Source organism: Hylobates moloch, unplaced genomic scaffold, assembly GCF_009828535.3.
Source record: "Hylobates moloch isolate HMO894 unplaced genomic scaffold, HMol_V3 SCAFFOLD_4, whole genome shotgun sequence".
NCBI lineage: Eukaryota > Metazoa > Chordata > Mammalia > Primates > Hylobatidae > Hylobates > Hylobates moloch.
Genome location: NW_026652279.1, coordinates 142,440,162 through 142,457,325, shown reverse-complemented (window position 1 = coordinate 142,457,325; position 17,164 = coordinate 142,440,162). Strand labels below are relative to the sequence as shown.

Below are 17,164 nucleotides of genomic sequence, written 5' to 3'. Positions count from 1 at the left end.
TCTCTTGCTTCCCATTGTCCTATATTTACCCCAAGTGGACTCAATGCCTCTGAATGTCTAGTTTGTGGCACCAGGCTGCTTTTGTGGCTGCTTATGCCAGATTCTTAACACTGGAGAGGTCACTGGGGCAGGATGATTCATGCCCTGCGGTGTGATATTTCATTTAAGTCAAGAATATCTCCTGATTATGAGATTCAGGAATATGGCATTTGTCTAGCTCTGGCACTCAAGGGACAGGCCTGCACTTTAAAGCTGTGACCTGGGAGGACATTGTTGTCTGAGGAGCTGACCACACACCGGGAATCTTAAGAACAAAAGGCAGTATCATGTTCCTATGCGTACTCCATGTGTTAAAAGAAACACAATTAAGAAATGGAAGTCACTCAGCTATGTGATAAGTCTCATTATAAACAGTTAATCATCCTCAGTTTTCTCCCTTGAAGGAGAGAAAAAAACAAGAAACAACACTGCCTTCCAGTGAGAGGGGCTCTGACAATTATCTTCTTAAATATAGAACCAAACATTTTCAGAGGGCAAGTTGCTCATTATGTGGGGCTGTCCAGCCCAATTTTGGCATCCTTGGGCCTTGCCGGTTGAGGTTGATGCAAGTTGTACTCCCTGGTATTGAGACACCTAAAAATGACCTCACATATTTCTCAGGGTGGGATAAGTATGACCCTTGTTTGTGACCCATTGTTAATAATCCAAGTTAACTATATTTCAGTCACTGACCGGTTCTGATTGAATCTCGAGATACTTACAATTTTACCTCTAATATATAATTGATTATACATCCTTTTTCAAATACGGTATTCCAGATACCAATATTGTCTGGGTAACTTGAGAAACAAAACTCTTTTTCATCCTTTGTCTGGTCCCTAAAAATATTAATTGACTTCAGGATTCTATCTCCAGCTTTGCTCTTATTCTCTCTACTATATTAAATTGATGTCATTTATTCCCCTGGTTTCACTTTCCATCTATATAATAAGGACTCCTAGAAATAAATTTCCAGCTGAGCCTTCTCCATTGAGCTTTAAAAATGAATGCCTAACATGGTCTGGACACCTGAACTTGGATGTTTCCATGGCACCTGAACCTCATTATTGCAAAAGGTGAATTCATATTTCTTCCTCCAAGCTGGCTTGTATTCCTGTACTTTCCATCTCATTTGGTGAAATGTAGTTTATTCTCTTACCAACATTAGAATATTAAAAAATTCTTGATTTTTATTTTGGTCTTTTCTTCACCTTCCACATCTAATCATTCGGGGAAAATCTTGGAAATCTTACTTTTGTACTGGAATAAGCAAAGGCTTCTTCATACTAGCTATTAGTCACTATGAAAAGGTTTAAGTATAATAAAATTGGTAAGTGTTCATTTATAACTGGATATTTATTATATAAACAGTATTGAGTCGTTCTCTGATTTAATATTATATCTGGAAAACTTATTCTTTTGTCTAGGCTTGGCTTATTGGTTTCTAGGAGCACATATATTATAGGGTAACATTTTACTACAACAATGAGGAAAAACAACATAAAACCAACATGAGAAGCATTTTTAGTTCCTTTATTTTCCTGGCACCTATATGTGGATTTGGGAGATGGGTTTGGAATGGAAAGCTTTAACCTTCAGAATTTTTACCATATGTGCTTTTCTTATTTTGTTTTTAATGCACTTTTCCTGAGCAATGAAGACATATATATATATATTAATTTATGTAAACAGACTATCCTTCTTGAACAGCTAGCCTATAATCACTATTTATTTAATATTGTGTGGTTACTGAAGCCAGGCTTTCAATTTGTATCTGAAAGTCCTTCATGCTGGACACAGTAAAAACATTAGTTGTTAAATAGATAAAGAAACAAATAGGTTGATCTTATCCAGTTGGCTTGTTCCTCATCCCCACATCCAAGTTCTCGTGCTATTAGGAAGGTGTGTTTCTTTTATTAATGCCTAGTATGCTCTCTCTCTTCATGTGAATTGGCAACCTTTATAGTATATAGTGTTAAATCAGGTGAAAGCTTCAGTATTGCATTCCACAATGGAGTTACCTTTCACATATAGGAAAGGACATTATTTGACCAGATTTTGCTAAGTCAATGAAGTTCCTGGGCAGGCAGTAGCAGATATGTTTATAGTTTTAGAGATTAAAGAGAAATTTGGGTAGGCATAATCTGTCTGATGTCCTTTTGTGGGCACCAGTTAATATCAGAGTAACTCAGAATACTCTGTCATGGGATAAAAGATGAGTGTTGCTATTCTAATTTATGTCATACGATTCAAAACTTAAGAAAAGTTGCCCCTGGCCGGGCGCGGTGACTCATGCCTGTAATCCCAGCACTTTGGGAGGCCGAGATGTGCGGATTACGAGGTCGAGAGATCGAGACCATCCTGGCTAACACGGTAAAACCCCGTCTCTACTAAAAAATACAAAAAATTAGCCGGGCGTGGTGGCGGGCGCCTGTAGTCCCAGCTACTTCGGAGGCTGAGACAGGAGAATGGTGTGAACCCTGGAGGCAGAGCTTGCAGTGAGCCGAGATCACGCCACTGCACTCCAGCCTGGGCGAGAGAGCAAGACTCCGTCTCAAAAAAAAAAAAAAATTTGCCCCTTCGTCAAAATGCTTTACTAGTACTGGAGTAATATAGGATTCAATAACTGGGAGAACCACTATGGTGTGTGCAAGGGGGTTTCTAAATCCCAGATTTTACTGTTCACTTATTAGTATTCTTTTAGAATGCTTTTAGATAAAAATAACAGCATTAAAAATTATAAGAATTTAGGTTATGATAGAATTACTTTGGGTATTAATTTTTTTGAAAATACTAATTTGGCTTTTTAGATCATTGTTTTTTAGGTCTGAAATTTGTATCCAGGAAAATGTTGCCTCACTGTTATGTTTGATTTCCAAACTCAATTTACTTCTGGACTTCTGGTTTGTTGACCTTCTGCACTTATTTGCAATAAGCAACTTCTTGTCAGTACACTTCTACAACTCAAGCCCATAATATTGCTGGTCCTAGCTACCAACCTAAACTGAAAAGTCAGAACAAAAAACACAGAAAACCAGAATGAACAAACTGTCACTTGAAGGATGACTGTCCAGCTGTGCATCAAATGACACTCTAGGATAAAACCAGTGCGTATGTCTGAGATCACAAGGAGGGAAGTTGTGAAATGGACATCCTTTTTATTCCCAGGTGCACAGCGATATCAGGTATCTCAGATAACAGAATGTCCAACTTCTGATATCTCTTACCTATTGAATTCCTTTTTTTCACATTTTTATCAAGCTTTTTTTACACACTGTTGACAATGTAGTTGTAATTTGGTTGTTAGATATATTATTTTTTAAAAGTGAGGTGTGTACTGTAATCATCATATTCTGACCTTCATTGACTTGATAAATATTTGCTATATGAGTCACTTTTGTGGTTCATTGACTAAATTAATCTGGATTTACATTACCTGAAATTTGTTGCTTTCAAAAATCATATCTGTTCAAAGTTGCCAGATGAATCATCTTCATAGAAATAACTAATCAACTCATATAAACAGCCACATTTTCAAATATTCATAAGCCACAACAAATCTCATTGTTCATGCAAACTGTGAAGTATTTTATTTAGTCTGATTCACTCACTGAAACCATGTATCAAAATAGATTGTAAGTATTTTCAAGATTCATCCTTGAAAATGTCATATTTTAAAATGATTAAATTTCCTGAAGCTCTATGGAAAAATTTGAGTCTAATTCAGAGAATTTTAGGATATCCATATAAGTACATAGAGTACATTTGATAAATGACTATGTTCACAAGGAAAGATATACCTCCCATAAAGCTTTAATAATAGAAATCAATTGTAGCATTTTTGTGTAGTTTTATTTAAAATATGGCATATGAATCATTTATATTATAAATATAGCTTGCAGAAAAAGCTATGGTATACTTACACTAGTAATCAATGGGGTTGAATTAGATTTTAATAGTCTCTGCACATGCAGTTAGACATGAAACATGCAAGTTTAAATTAACGAGTTCAGAAAAAATTTGTCTCATATATGCTTCATTTCTTTAGATATGACTATATTTCAGAAAGATGAGTATTTTATTTCACTCAGTAGTGAGGTTAATTAAGTAAACAATGAAGAATAAATGAACTGCTTTCATTTAGAAGTCTGATTTTAAATGTTTAGAAAATTAAATAAATATTTTAATATTATATTTTATTTGTTCATTCTGTGCCCAAATGAATACCTTTGCTATGCATGTACCATAAAAAGCATTATAAGGTAGAATTCTCTGTCCATAAGGCAGACATTATTTAACTAGGATAGGAGCATAAACAATGGTGATGGAGGAGAAGCTGGATTAGTGGCTGGGAAATCTGGAAGTACTATTGGTAATGTCCTGGATAAAAATTGTGAAGATTTGTCTCATTCTGAGGAAATGGTCACTTTCTAAAACTTGGTAATTGTTTTAAATCTATATTGCAAAATATAGATTTATAAGATGTAAGATGTTGTAAGATGGAACATTCTAACCACCAGATAGAAAGTTATGTAGATAGGGCATCCTTGCCCATTATTATAGAAAATCATATATAGAATGTGTAACAATTGCTCATCAAACTAATTGTGAAAATACTAATTTTTAAAATTGATCTTTCAGAAAGAAACAGTCATGTTAGTTGTCTTTCATTAACAGGGCTTAAACATTTGTAATAATTTTGTGGCATTTTTTCTTAGTAATACATTAATGTTGCATTTGTTTTCAGAAAGTACAAAGCATTATTTTTTATTAAAAATTTAAATAGACAATTTTATTATCATGAAACTGCAAACAAAAAGGCAACATTTTACTAAGATGACTGAATAATATATCACATTAGATATGAAAAAGTTGTTATAACATAAGTAAATTAAGTAGGACACAATGAGCTGTAATTTATACTCACTTCAATTTAGAATTCTCATGGTTCCCAGAAAGCAAACTGAGTGATCCATAATTGCATCTTAAATTAGACTTTTTGCAGTGTTTAACCTCTCTAGCACTGCTTGTTTCATGAATATAAATTTTTATATTATCAAAAGTGTTTTCTTTCAGAAATGTTAGACTAGTTATTATTTCTTTGTTTTATAGAAGTGTTTAAAAACAATTTGTGAATGCACTTAGAAAAAGGCTAATAGATATTTTCTTCAAGTTGTATCCAAATGAGCAGAGCTTACTATAGAAGTAGATGCTTTAGCTACAGGGTAGGGAACCTATGGTTTAAATCTAAAGGATTATAATGTGGCACATTTATTTGAAGGCATCTTCTTTGATCCTCTAACACAGAAAGAAAATGTGAGAATTAAAGAGCAAAGAACAAAAGCTGAACTGTGAATTTAATGACTCCCCATGTTTGCATCCAAAAAGCTATGAAAAACATTGATTGGAAATTATCTTTAGACCACATTTGCTTCTTAGAAAAATAAAAGTTTTAATGTTAAGTTATAGACCATTGACATGTGAATAAATTATAAAGAGATAAAAGAATAGTGATTTGCTTCATTGCTATGTTTATAAATAATCAAGGTTTTGCTTTAAGAAGAGGGTATCAAGTTCTGCAGTGTTAGTGTTTTTATGAATTTTTTTTTCTTTCTTACTTTCAATGAGTCTCATCATATTAAGTAGAACTTTTGCTATAGAGGAAAAATGAAGCCAGTGTTGATACAGATGGAGGTAAAAATTACCTCCTCAAATATCCTCTTTCCAGCAGTCATGATATCCAGTTTTCTCACAATTCTGTAGACGGTTGAAAATTAAATTTTTATAAATACCAATTGTAAACTGCATAAGAACAAAAGGAACTAATGCAATGGTTTAAAATTATATATATATGATAAGACATTTTTGAAGTGTGTTCACACGGTTTAAAATTAAATTTAAAAAGAGGAAAAATAGGCAAAAGCATTTAAAGGGGAAAGAGATATAAAAATCAACGAGGAACAGCCAAACATGAGGTGTGGGAGGAGCTACATAAGTTGGATCTAACTTTCCAAATAAGTAACATCTTCCTTTTCAGGTATTGAATGCAAATAAAGCATTGAATCAGGAGCTATCAGTATTTTCCACTTGCCTCTAGAAATTCGTACCTCTGAAGCTCTATTTTTCAAAAACCATTGAACCGTTGTGGATCAGAAAATGTTGGTTTGTGTCTTTAAACAATTGGTTATACAGTTAGCTAAATTATGAATGCAAATGAAAAGTTCTTAGGGAAATTAAAAGTGCTACTCCAGTGAACACAAGAACTGTAGGAAAATAAAATGGCCTTATTGCTGATATAGAGAAAAGTTTGAGTTGTCTGGATAGATCAAACCAGCCACAATATTTCCTTAAGCCAAAGCCTCATCCAGAGAAACGCCTTATCTCTCTGCAATTCTATGAAGGCTGAAAGAGGTGAGCTGCAGAAGAAAAGTTTGAAGCTAGCAGAGGTTAGTTCATGAAGTTTTAGGAAGGAGCCATCTTCATGACATATAAGTGCAAGGTGAAGCAACAGTGCTGATATAGAAGGTACAGCGAATTACTTAGATCTAGGTAAGATGATTGATGAAAGTGGCTACACTAAATGAAAAATTTTCAAGGTGGACAAATAGCCTTGTATTGAAAGAAGATTCCATGTAGGACTTTCACAAGTATATATACAAAAGGTAGCATGCTGTAGATACTATTTTACACATTTCTTTTTTCTATTTAACCGTATATCCTGAGAATCCCTCCATATCATTTCCTAGATATCATGGTCATCATTTTTCATCTTTGTTATTAATGTATAGTGGTATGTATCCCAATCAAAAATTTTGACTATATAATTCCGTAATTTTGTGAGGTTACCACTGGTTTGTATTAGTTGATCTTCTTTTTTAAATTTTTATTTTTAGCTTTTTGGGCCAGGGCCAAGCTAATCTTCTCTGCATCCTTCCAATTTTAGGATATATGCTACAGAGGCAAGCACCTTGATCTTTTTGAAACAAATTTTCTATTAATGCTGTGGAAACAAAAAGTATAGCTCAGTATACTTTGATTGTTATCAGAAACTCAATGTTATGTTCATATTTGAGAGCTGGACCTATCAATTTATGAGATGTGTGCTAAACTGGACTCATTATTAATGCCTTTCTGAGGCTTTCTCTTTAAACTTTTAATTTTTTTTTTATCTGCTAGAGTTCTATTTAATCCACATTGTGTTTTCATCATAATCACTATGGTTCACACTCTAAAAAAAAACAAGATCTTCTTTGACTAAGTTAATATTTTTGTTCTAACTTTAACATTATCTAGCATTTATTATCTAAGCGTACTTTTGCTTTGCAATTATTGGACACATTTTTTTCTCCATATTATTACCTTAAACTTTCAAAGCAGATTTGTTCTACATTTATTTTCTGTAAATAGCTTACACATAGATATTAATTTTTGACCTGATGTAATGGTTTTCTCAGTGTAGTATTATCAGAATAATCTACTTGGTCTTAGTTCTGTTGTTTTACGCTTTTCATTTGCTATTGTTCCTTTTGCTGCCAATTGTTTTTCTCTAAGTTTCTCACAAGCATACGTTATGTTTTTATATTACTGTATTTGTTGCAAACGTGTAGAGTTTCATACTATTTTAAAAATATATTAACTTAAAATCAAGTTTAAAAATGTCCATATTTCTTAAATAACCCAGTTAAGGAAATAAAGTATATACTGACACATACCAAGGTAGATTAACAAAATTCAATTTTATTATTTCTGCGTACTGATTTTCTAAGAATTGTCTACATTATGTCAACATATCACAATTAAGGAACATTATGCTAGTATTGCTATTACTATTACTATTTTGTAGCTTTTGTTTTAGTTATATTTATATTTGAATTATTTCATAACTATTTTTATAATTGTCTACATGTGATTTTACATGAACTGATTTCATAATTCGTTGAAAAAATGTATTCTATGACTATCATATTCTAAAGTTCTTATTGTGATCCAGCTCTTACATTGTAATGTAAATGTAAAACTTTTACATTGCATTAAATGTAAATGTCTTTACGATGTAAAACTGCCTTTTGCATTGGGGCATATGCCTGCAGCCACTCCTATAGACACATACTTATTATTTTGTTTGTTTGGTTTCTTCCCATATTGGTTAGTTTTCTTTCATAGAAATGCTTGGTTACCAACCCAATCCTTCAAGAATCATAGTGATTTACCATTTTATCTTCCAAAGTTCAATATTATCAATAAAAATTCGGAGGCCTCCATGGTTTTTCGTTCTATGTGGAAGGAATTTTTATTTTTCTGCCTTTTTTTCTTTACTTCTCCTTGAAATTCAAAATGTTTACCACACTATACCTCTTCCTTATATTGCCTGATCCATACCAAACCTTTGAAAGTCACAGACTGTTTCAAGATAGTTTTGTCATATTTTAAATATGGTTATTGCTTCTGTTACTACTTCTGATTCACATGATGTAGGCCATTTCTCATAATGTCTACTTGAAGATGTGTGACTTTACATATTATTTTTCATCAGTTTTGTTCTTTATCATTATACTATTATCAGAGCAAATTTAAATGTGTTGTCCCACATTTATCGTCTGATACTTTACATAATTGATTCTGAACCTTAATATTTCTAATAAAATTCTAATATTTGTATTTCTTTAAAATTTTTATGGATCTCAACAAACTCTTTTTATACTACCCACATACTTTTAGAATCCAAATGTACACAAAATTTTAAAGTATACATAGATGCTTGCTGAAATTTATATACCACATTCCTTTGATCTTTGTTTCAAAAGTGCGTTGTACTTCATACCTTGAGTTCTATATTCTTCTTTGTTTATGTTGCTAAATTTTCATATCCCTTTTTTCTTCTCCTTTCATGTACGTATTTGTTTAATGACCAGTGGCAGGTTTAGTATTGGCATTTGCCATAATCTAGGCAGATCCTTCTTCCTTAGCCCTTCTTTCCCAAAATGAAATAGGCTATTAGGATCCTCTGCTCACACATTACACAGAAGAGTTGGTTGAAGAAAATATATGTTATTATTTCAGAGGTTTGGGAACCTAACTGATAATAGGAGTTTCTAAGATCTAATGGAAACCCTAGCATGAAAAATACTTTCAATGATTATTTGTCTGTGCCTGAATAATCCTTGACTCACTATTTTTCTGTATTGGGATTTCTGTTTCTTTTGTTACATATCAGATGTGTCAGTGACTGGATTCAAGGTCTTTCTAGATATCTTCTACACAGTTAATAAAAATATTGAAAGAGACACTTTTTTATTGAGTCTGGAATTGGCACATGTAGTCTAAAAATTGTAGCCTGATCTGTCCCTTCTGAACTCAGATAACAGATTGGGACTGAAGTCTTCCCAGACAATCAGAAGGCACTGTGCCTTTCTAAAGTAGCTAACAGTGCTAAGAACACAACAATCAGTCAATAATTTGGGGTAAGTTGAATAATTTATTGTGCCACAAGCACAAAAGTTTCCGTTTGCAAACCTTACTGTAAAACTTAATGCATATTTTAAAACACATGTATACACCCATGTAGTGACCACACTGGTCAAGACACAGAATGATATGGAACATCTACGAAACTTCTTTCATGCCAACTCCATTCCAGAGTTAACCATAATTCAGTTTTCTAACATAATAAGTAAAATTTGCATACTTTTGAATTTTATATAACATAAATCATAAAGTTTTTTGTGTGTCTAGCTTATTTTGCCAATTTGTCAATAAAACTTTAATTGTTAAGTGATTCAAATAATGGTTTGTTTCCATTATCAAGCTGATTTTCATTATATGAATATAACAGGAATTATTTATACATTCAGCTATGATGGACTATTTTTTTCTAGTTTAGATATATAATGAATTAAGCATCAACACTCTGGTCAATGTCCTTTGATGAACACATGTAAGCATTTCCGTTTAAGACTAAAACGTCTGGGTCATAGAAAATGCATAGCTCAAATTTAGAAGATACTGCAAAACATTTTTCTAATTTTTTTTGGAACTTCCCCTTCCACCAATAGGACTTGAAGAGTTCAAGTTGCTCCATATGTTTTCGATGCTTATTATAGTACTTTAAAAAGAAAAAAAGTAATAGTAGATATGCCGCTGGCATATGTCTCATTGTGTTTGATGACTGATAACTTTAAACATCTTTTGGTAAGCTTAGGACCCATTGGGAAGACACTTATATGAACACCTGTTCAAGCCCTTTGCCCGTTTTTTGTTGAGTTCTTTGTCTTCTTTTACTTATTATTTTGAAAAAGGTTTTAAATACTTTCTTAGAAAAGTTAAATATCAAATATTACATTGTCTATGTTTCTTTAATCTTGTGGCTTGACTCTTCACAGTCTTACTGTGCCCTTTGATGACTAGACCTACTCACTTTAAAATGGTCCAATTTACTAGTCATTTTTTTTTGTATAGTGCTTTTTTTTTTTTTCTGTTCAAGAAAAAAGAGTGCCACTGGCAAGTTCCTTATAATATCCCCCTATGTTATCTTCTAAAAGCTTTATTGATCTAATTTCATATTTAGATGTAAGTCCAAGGCCTGGCGCAGTGGCTCACACCTGTAATCCCAGCACTTTGGGAGGCCAAGGTGGGCAGATAACCTGAGGTTGGGAGTTGGAGACCAGCCTGACCAACATGGAGAAACCCCGTCTCTACTAAAAAACAAACTTAGCCGGGCTTGGTGACGCATGACTGTAATCCCAGCTACTTAGGAGACTGAGGCAGGAGAATCGCTTGAACCTGGGAAGCAGAGGTTGCAGTGAGCCGAGATTGTGCCATGGCACTCCAGTCGGCAACAAGAGTGAAATTCTGTCTCAAAAAAAAAAAGATGTAAGTCCATCTGAAAACAATTTTCTGTGTACCATGTTAATTAGGGAAATAATATTTGAGGTTGTTGTTGTTTTTGGTCTTTTGTTTGTTTACCATAAGTATACTCAATTGATTCTATATCCTCATATATATTCGTAACATTAAATCCATTGGAAATAAAAAGAAAGCTAAGCTTACATCTTAGCAGAATACGATTTTTTTTTTTTTTTTTTGAGACGGAGTCTCGCTTTTTCACCCAGGCTGGAGTGCAGTGGCTCAATCTCGGCTCACTGCAAGCTCCACCTCCCGGGTTCACGCCATTCTCCTGCCTCAGCCTCTCTGAGTAGCTGGGACTACAGGCGCCCGCCACTACGCCCGGCTAATTTTTTTTGTATTTTTAGTAGAGACGGGGTTTCACCGTGGTCTCGATCTCCTGATCTCGTGATCCGCCCGCCTCGGCCTCCCAAAGTGCTGGGATTACAAGCGTGAGCCACCGCGCCCGGCTAGAATAAGATTTTTAAATATGAAAAATAATTGGCCAGGCCTGGTGGCTCACGCCTGTAATCCCAGCACTTTGGGAGGCCGAGGCGGGTGGATCACCTGAGATCAGTTCAAGACCAGCCTGGCCAACATGGTGAAACCCCGTCTCTACTAAAAATACAGAAATTAGCTGGGCATGGTGGTGCCACGCCTGTAATCCCAGCTACTCAGGAGGCTGAGGCAGGAGAATCTCTTGAGCCTGGGAGGTGGAGGATGCAGTGAGCCTAGATCAGTCACACCACTGCACTCCAGCCTGGGTGACAGATTGAGACTTTGTCTCGAAAAAAGAAAAAAAAAAAAAAAAACAAAGAAAAGAAAAATAATTTAAATAGTAACAATATCCAGCAGTAAGTCTGATAGCTAATTTAATTTTTCAAATACCATATGTTGAAATGGCAATTCAAGATTTCTTCAAGAACTGAAAAATCTATTATTTTTATCGGTGACAATTTCCAGGTACTGCTAATACTAATGCTATTTTCTGCCTATATTCATATATGAAAGGAATAATAAACTTTGCTTAGAGATTAGCAGAGGTTAAGTTGTAATTTTTTCCCACTCAAGTCCATGAGTCCCTTTAATTTGATGTCTAGAATTCAATTTAAAAATCACAGATTTATTGAAAATAACACTTCTACTCCAAGCCATGGAGGTGTCATTGCTATAGTTACTTTGTTACACAATTGGTGATCACATATATATTAGGTTGTTTTTCCCATTTTGTTACATACCTGTATCTATGTATTCTTTCACTAATAAGACAGTGCTTGAATTACTGCATCTTAACCAAAGGCCTTGAAATTTGGCAGTGTAAATATTAAGCTTTATTTGTCTTCAAAAGTATTTTGGCTAACTTGGCCATTTTGACTTTTATATAAATTTAAAACAATTTTGAAAAAAACTGCCACTGTTTTCATTAGGTTTTGTTCAATACATAATTTCATGAAGCCTTGACAATATAGTGTTTTCAATCTATAAGTGTAACATTTTCATCTTGTTATTTATAATTTTGAATTCACTCAATTATGTTTTATAGTTTTCCATATAAAGACAATGTTAGATGAATGTAAATTTTTAAGCTTCTAATGATACGATCAATGGCTTATCTGAGTTTTCTAAAATATGAAAATACAATTAATTTTTTATATATTAACTTTTCATCAAACAACTAATACAATTATTTTAAATTTTTATAGATTGTCTTCATTTTCCTTTGGAGATTTTAACTGAATGTGGATAGTTTAATTTATTCCATTTCAATATTTATATGTGTCTTTTATTTGCTATCCTAACTGCATTGTTGACTAGAATTGGTGGTAGTGGACATGTTTATGTAATTGATCTCAGAGGAAAGATTTGCAGTTTTTAATCACTGATGTTATTTTTGCTTTATTAGCTATTGGTTATACTTCATCAGATTTAAAAAGTTCAATTTTATTTTCAGTTTTCTGAGATATTTAATCATGAGTAAACAATTTTTTATCATGATTTTATTCAAATGTCTTTGCATCTATTGATAGATTTCCCTTTATTTTGTAGGTATACTAAAATTTATTGATTTTTTTAAATATTAAATTAAAAATGAATTCTTGGTATAAACTCACCTTAATCATGATGTATAATCTTTTTATGTTCTACTTTATTTAATCTGCTAAAATTTCTATAGACATTTGTGCATCTGATTTCAAGTAAAATACTGATATAATTTTTCTTTTCTTATAATGTTTTTGTTGTTTTAGTTATTATTATGCTTACTTCATAAAGAAAATTAAAAGATGCTTTATTTTTAAATTTGTCTTCCCTAGAGAGTTTAAGACAGGTGTTAATTCTTTCTTAAAGTGTTGGTAAATATAACTGGTTAAACTATCTGTGTTTGAAGTTTTCTTTCTGGAAAAAATATAGAAGTACCCTTTGTTTATTTCTTCATTTTTTAAGTTTTACCTCTGTGAATTTTAGTAGGTTAGCCTCACTCTGCAGTTCAGGATCTTTCTGAACAACTCCTGGTGTTTGTGGAACTCCAAAATGCCAATCCCTGTCTTCTACTTAGAACAAATATTTCGTGTTCCTAGAGTACCACGTTCCTCTTAAAGTGAGTTAAAAGAGCAATTTCCCTATTTGATGTGTGAATAAGGAAAAAAAAAGGAATTTGCCCAACGAACGAGTCCAAGAGACTAATTTGAAAATCTCACCATACTGGATTTCTGTGTTCTCTGTTCTTTTGACCACTAAAGTTCAGGTTGCCTGGATTATATAATGAAGAACTCAAGCAGTTGTTTTATGTTCTTTATCCAGCTTTCATAGTTGCTTTCAGTAGGAGGTTAGCAAAGTAAAAGTTACCCAAACAGGGCTGGAATTTGAAGTCCTAAAATTGGTTTTCACGCATTGTTATTCTGATGAAGGCTTCTATTCCCATTATCTCATTTTCTATTCTTATAACTCATTAATATTTATGGCTATCAACATGAAAGATTTTCTTTGCAAAAGCAATTAAATGCAGTGCTTATTTTAAAGCCCTTATCCAAGATCTTCTTTTTTCAGAGCCCAAGGAAGTAGAAACAATAAATTAAATTTAGTCTGCTCTGACTTCATCCTCTTGCCAACATCAACAAATGGCTTCAGAACTAGCACCATCAATATATATATACACACCCCATTAAAATTCTTTCTTTCTCTCCCATATTTTTCAACATGTCTGAAAACTCTATGTACCATGAATCTTTATGTACAAGTAAAACAGCACTACTTATTGAGTTTAGTGCACAAAAGATAAAGGAGAAAGGACTGGCAGCAAATTGATATCTCCCTGAAGCTGTATCACTGCTCAGCAGATTGTGCTCCTAGGACCTGTGAATCACAGCTCAAGATGTGTGTCTGGTGACGTGAGATTTTAATAAATCTTTTCAATCATGGCTTGTCAATATTGGGCCCAGTTTTTTCCTGTTAGTTGCTTTTTTTAATGAAAGCTAATTTTAGAGTCAATTTGGGCTGAAAGCATCATTAAAACATGCAAGATGCAAACTGCAACAAACTTTCCTCTCCACTCGGCATTCATATCCTTATAACATGCAGAGGCCATTACTCCCCTCACTCCTAGTCATTAGAAGGATATACGCTCGTGAGTGGGCAATTGTATCTAATGCTGGCCTTTTCTCTAATGCACTGAATGTTGATATAACAAATGGAAACATTTCTTCGTGGAGAGTTTGTGACCAAGTGCTAAGTTATGTATAGTTTATAAAATATTTGAAAACAGATGGTATATGCACTTATCCTTGAAATCCAAGTTTAAAAAGTCATCATACCACATTTCTGAGGATTTTCCTCCCACCATCTCAGGGAAAGACTACATTAAACTTTAATTTTCAATATGTCGTGGTGAAACACATTTACTGTAGTCAGTTGTTAATATGTAGTTTTCTCTATTATGTATATTCCTATCCTGAAAAATGATAATGTCTTCTTTTTGGAGACAGTGTCTTTCTTTGTTGCCCAGGCTGGAGTGTAGTGGTGTGATCATGGCTCATTGCAACCTTGAACACCTGGGCTCAAGCAATCCTCCTGCCTCAGCCTCTCAATAACTGAAACTACAGTTGCACAACACTATACCTGGCTATTTTTTTCTTTATCTTTTAGAGGGAGAGTCTCACAATTTTTACCAGGTTGGCCTTGAACTACTGGCCTCGGGTAATCCTCCTGCCTCAGCCTCCCAAAGTGATGGGATTATACACAGGAGCCACTGCCCCAGAAAGAAAAAAAAAATGACAGTTTCTATTCATCTTTCTGTCCATCTAATGTCAAACAAAGAAGAGCTTCACAATCAAAATGGTAGTTACATCATTTGGATATCTGTCTCCTCCAAATCTCATGTTGAAATGTAACTGCCTATGTTGGAGGTGGGGCCTGGTAGGAGGTGTTGGGACATGGCGGCAAATCACTCATGAATGGCTTGGTGCTGTCCTTAAGACAGTGAGTGAGTTCTCGCAAGATCTGGTTGTTTAGAAGAATGTGGCACCTCACCTGACGCTTTCTTGCCCCTCCTTTGACCATGTGAGATTCTGGCTCCCTGCCACCGTCAACCATGATTGTAAGCTTCCTGAGGCCTCACCAGAAGTAGATGCCAACATCATGCTTCTTTTAAGGCCTACAAAATCATGAGCCCATTTAACCTCTTTTATTTGTAAATTACCTAGCCTTGGGTGTTTCTTTATAGCAATGCAAGAGCATACTAACACGAGTAGAAATCAGTTAATGAAAGTTCTAGATAAAAGGTTATTAATTTATTCATGAAATGTCTATTTTACTTTTTTCAAAGGCATATTTTGCTCAAAATAATAGATCATCTGAATAAAAAACTGTATAAACACAACTTCAGGCTAAAAATATAACATGACAATTCTCTACTGTGTCTGAAATTTTTAACATAGAATTTAGACTGTCGACAGTAATCTTATTGACCTTGGAATGTAAGCTTAGATACACTTGAAAATGTTACTGGAGAGTTGAACTCAAGGAAGTAGAACCAGCCTAGCCAGAAAATGCAATTCAAATCACAAACTTAAATAGAAGAAAAAAAAAAAGACAACATTTCAAAGAAACCTGAAATTACTTTGTTAGAAATGCAGAAGAGGATAATTGCAAGGAGATGATCACTGACTGCTTAAAAGCATTCTAGAGAAAATATATTTAAAACCCAAATGTGTTTGTTCTGCAACAGGCAAAATTGAGCAGAACTGAACAAGCAAGTAGACTCTCATTTGCTGAACCAAACTTTTTAATGGAAAAGCATTATTTTCAGATATCCAATTTTACTTACTCATTAATAAGTATTAAGAAGCTTATTAATACGCTAAGAAAAAATAATGTTCTCTTTGAAGTAGTATAGAAAGAATGGTACACTCAATGTAAATGCATATATAAATAGAATAAATATGTTTCTTCAGAGTTATTTCCAAATATTGATGAAGGATTCACACGTTATGAACATTGAACAAAACCCATGTTATAAGTCTTGGGCATTTAAGTGTTCTTATATAAAAGACAAGATTTGTATTAAAGAGCACTCTGCCATTTCTCCTTTCTATGGACTTTTATTTGCTAATTATTTTGTCCAAGTAATAAAATGATTTGGAGTCCACAAAGCTTCATTACAATTTTAAATTAAAATATTTGTTTCCATTAGCAATACCACTTATATATTTTGCTTGAGTATTTCATTTGAAATTTAGCAAGGCATTTACTAATTACCTGCTATGTGCCAGGCATTGTTCTAAAAACTATGAATACCAAGTCAAACAAAAAAAGATTCTTGACTTCAAATAACTTACATTTAATTGGGAAAGATAGGCATTATTTAATGTAATAACTATTTTAATCCTTTATCTTTCTTCCTATGTTTAGAATACATTGAGCATAATTAAAATTTGACATGAGGAAGAAAAACTGGCAGGTGAAATAATAAAACACAGCATTTGATTATTACATGGCTAAATCATCTTTTGATTTTTAAAGTATGGTTCAAATATTAATATAATTCAATGTAAAAACAAATATTTTAATAAAAGAATCTACTCATAAAACCAGAGACATCCATAATCTCTGTAAAATTCTGCTATTTGGATGGATATATTTATATTCCAGGCTTTGTTTGCTTATTAACTACAATATTATGTGTTTCTGAATTTTGGTGAAACTTACCTTGAAGGTTTGCCAAAAATGTCTATGTGAGCAGTGAGGTCAT

General features: G+C 33.4%; 1 non-coding gene across 1 annotated transcript; it reads right to left on the bottom strand.

Annotated features, from left to right (window-relative positions):
* Nucleotides 1-6,896: 6,896 nt before the first annotated feature.
* LOC116467668 (U6 spliceosomal RNA) lies at nt 6,897-7,006 on the bottom strand. Its single transcript, XR_004247876.1, has one exon. It is a non-coding gene; the product is annotated as a U6 spliceosomal RNA (small nuclear RNA).
* Between the last annotated feature and the right edge of the window lie 10,158 nt (nt 7,007-17,164).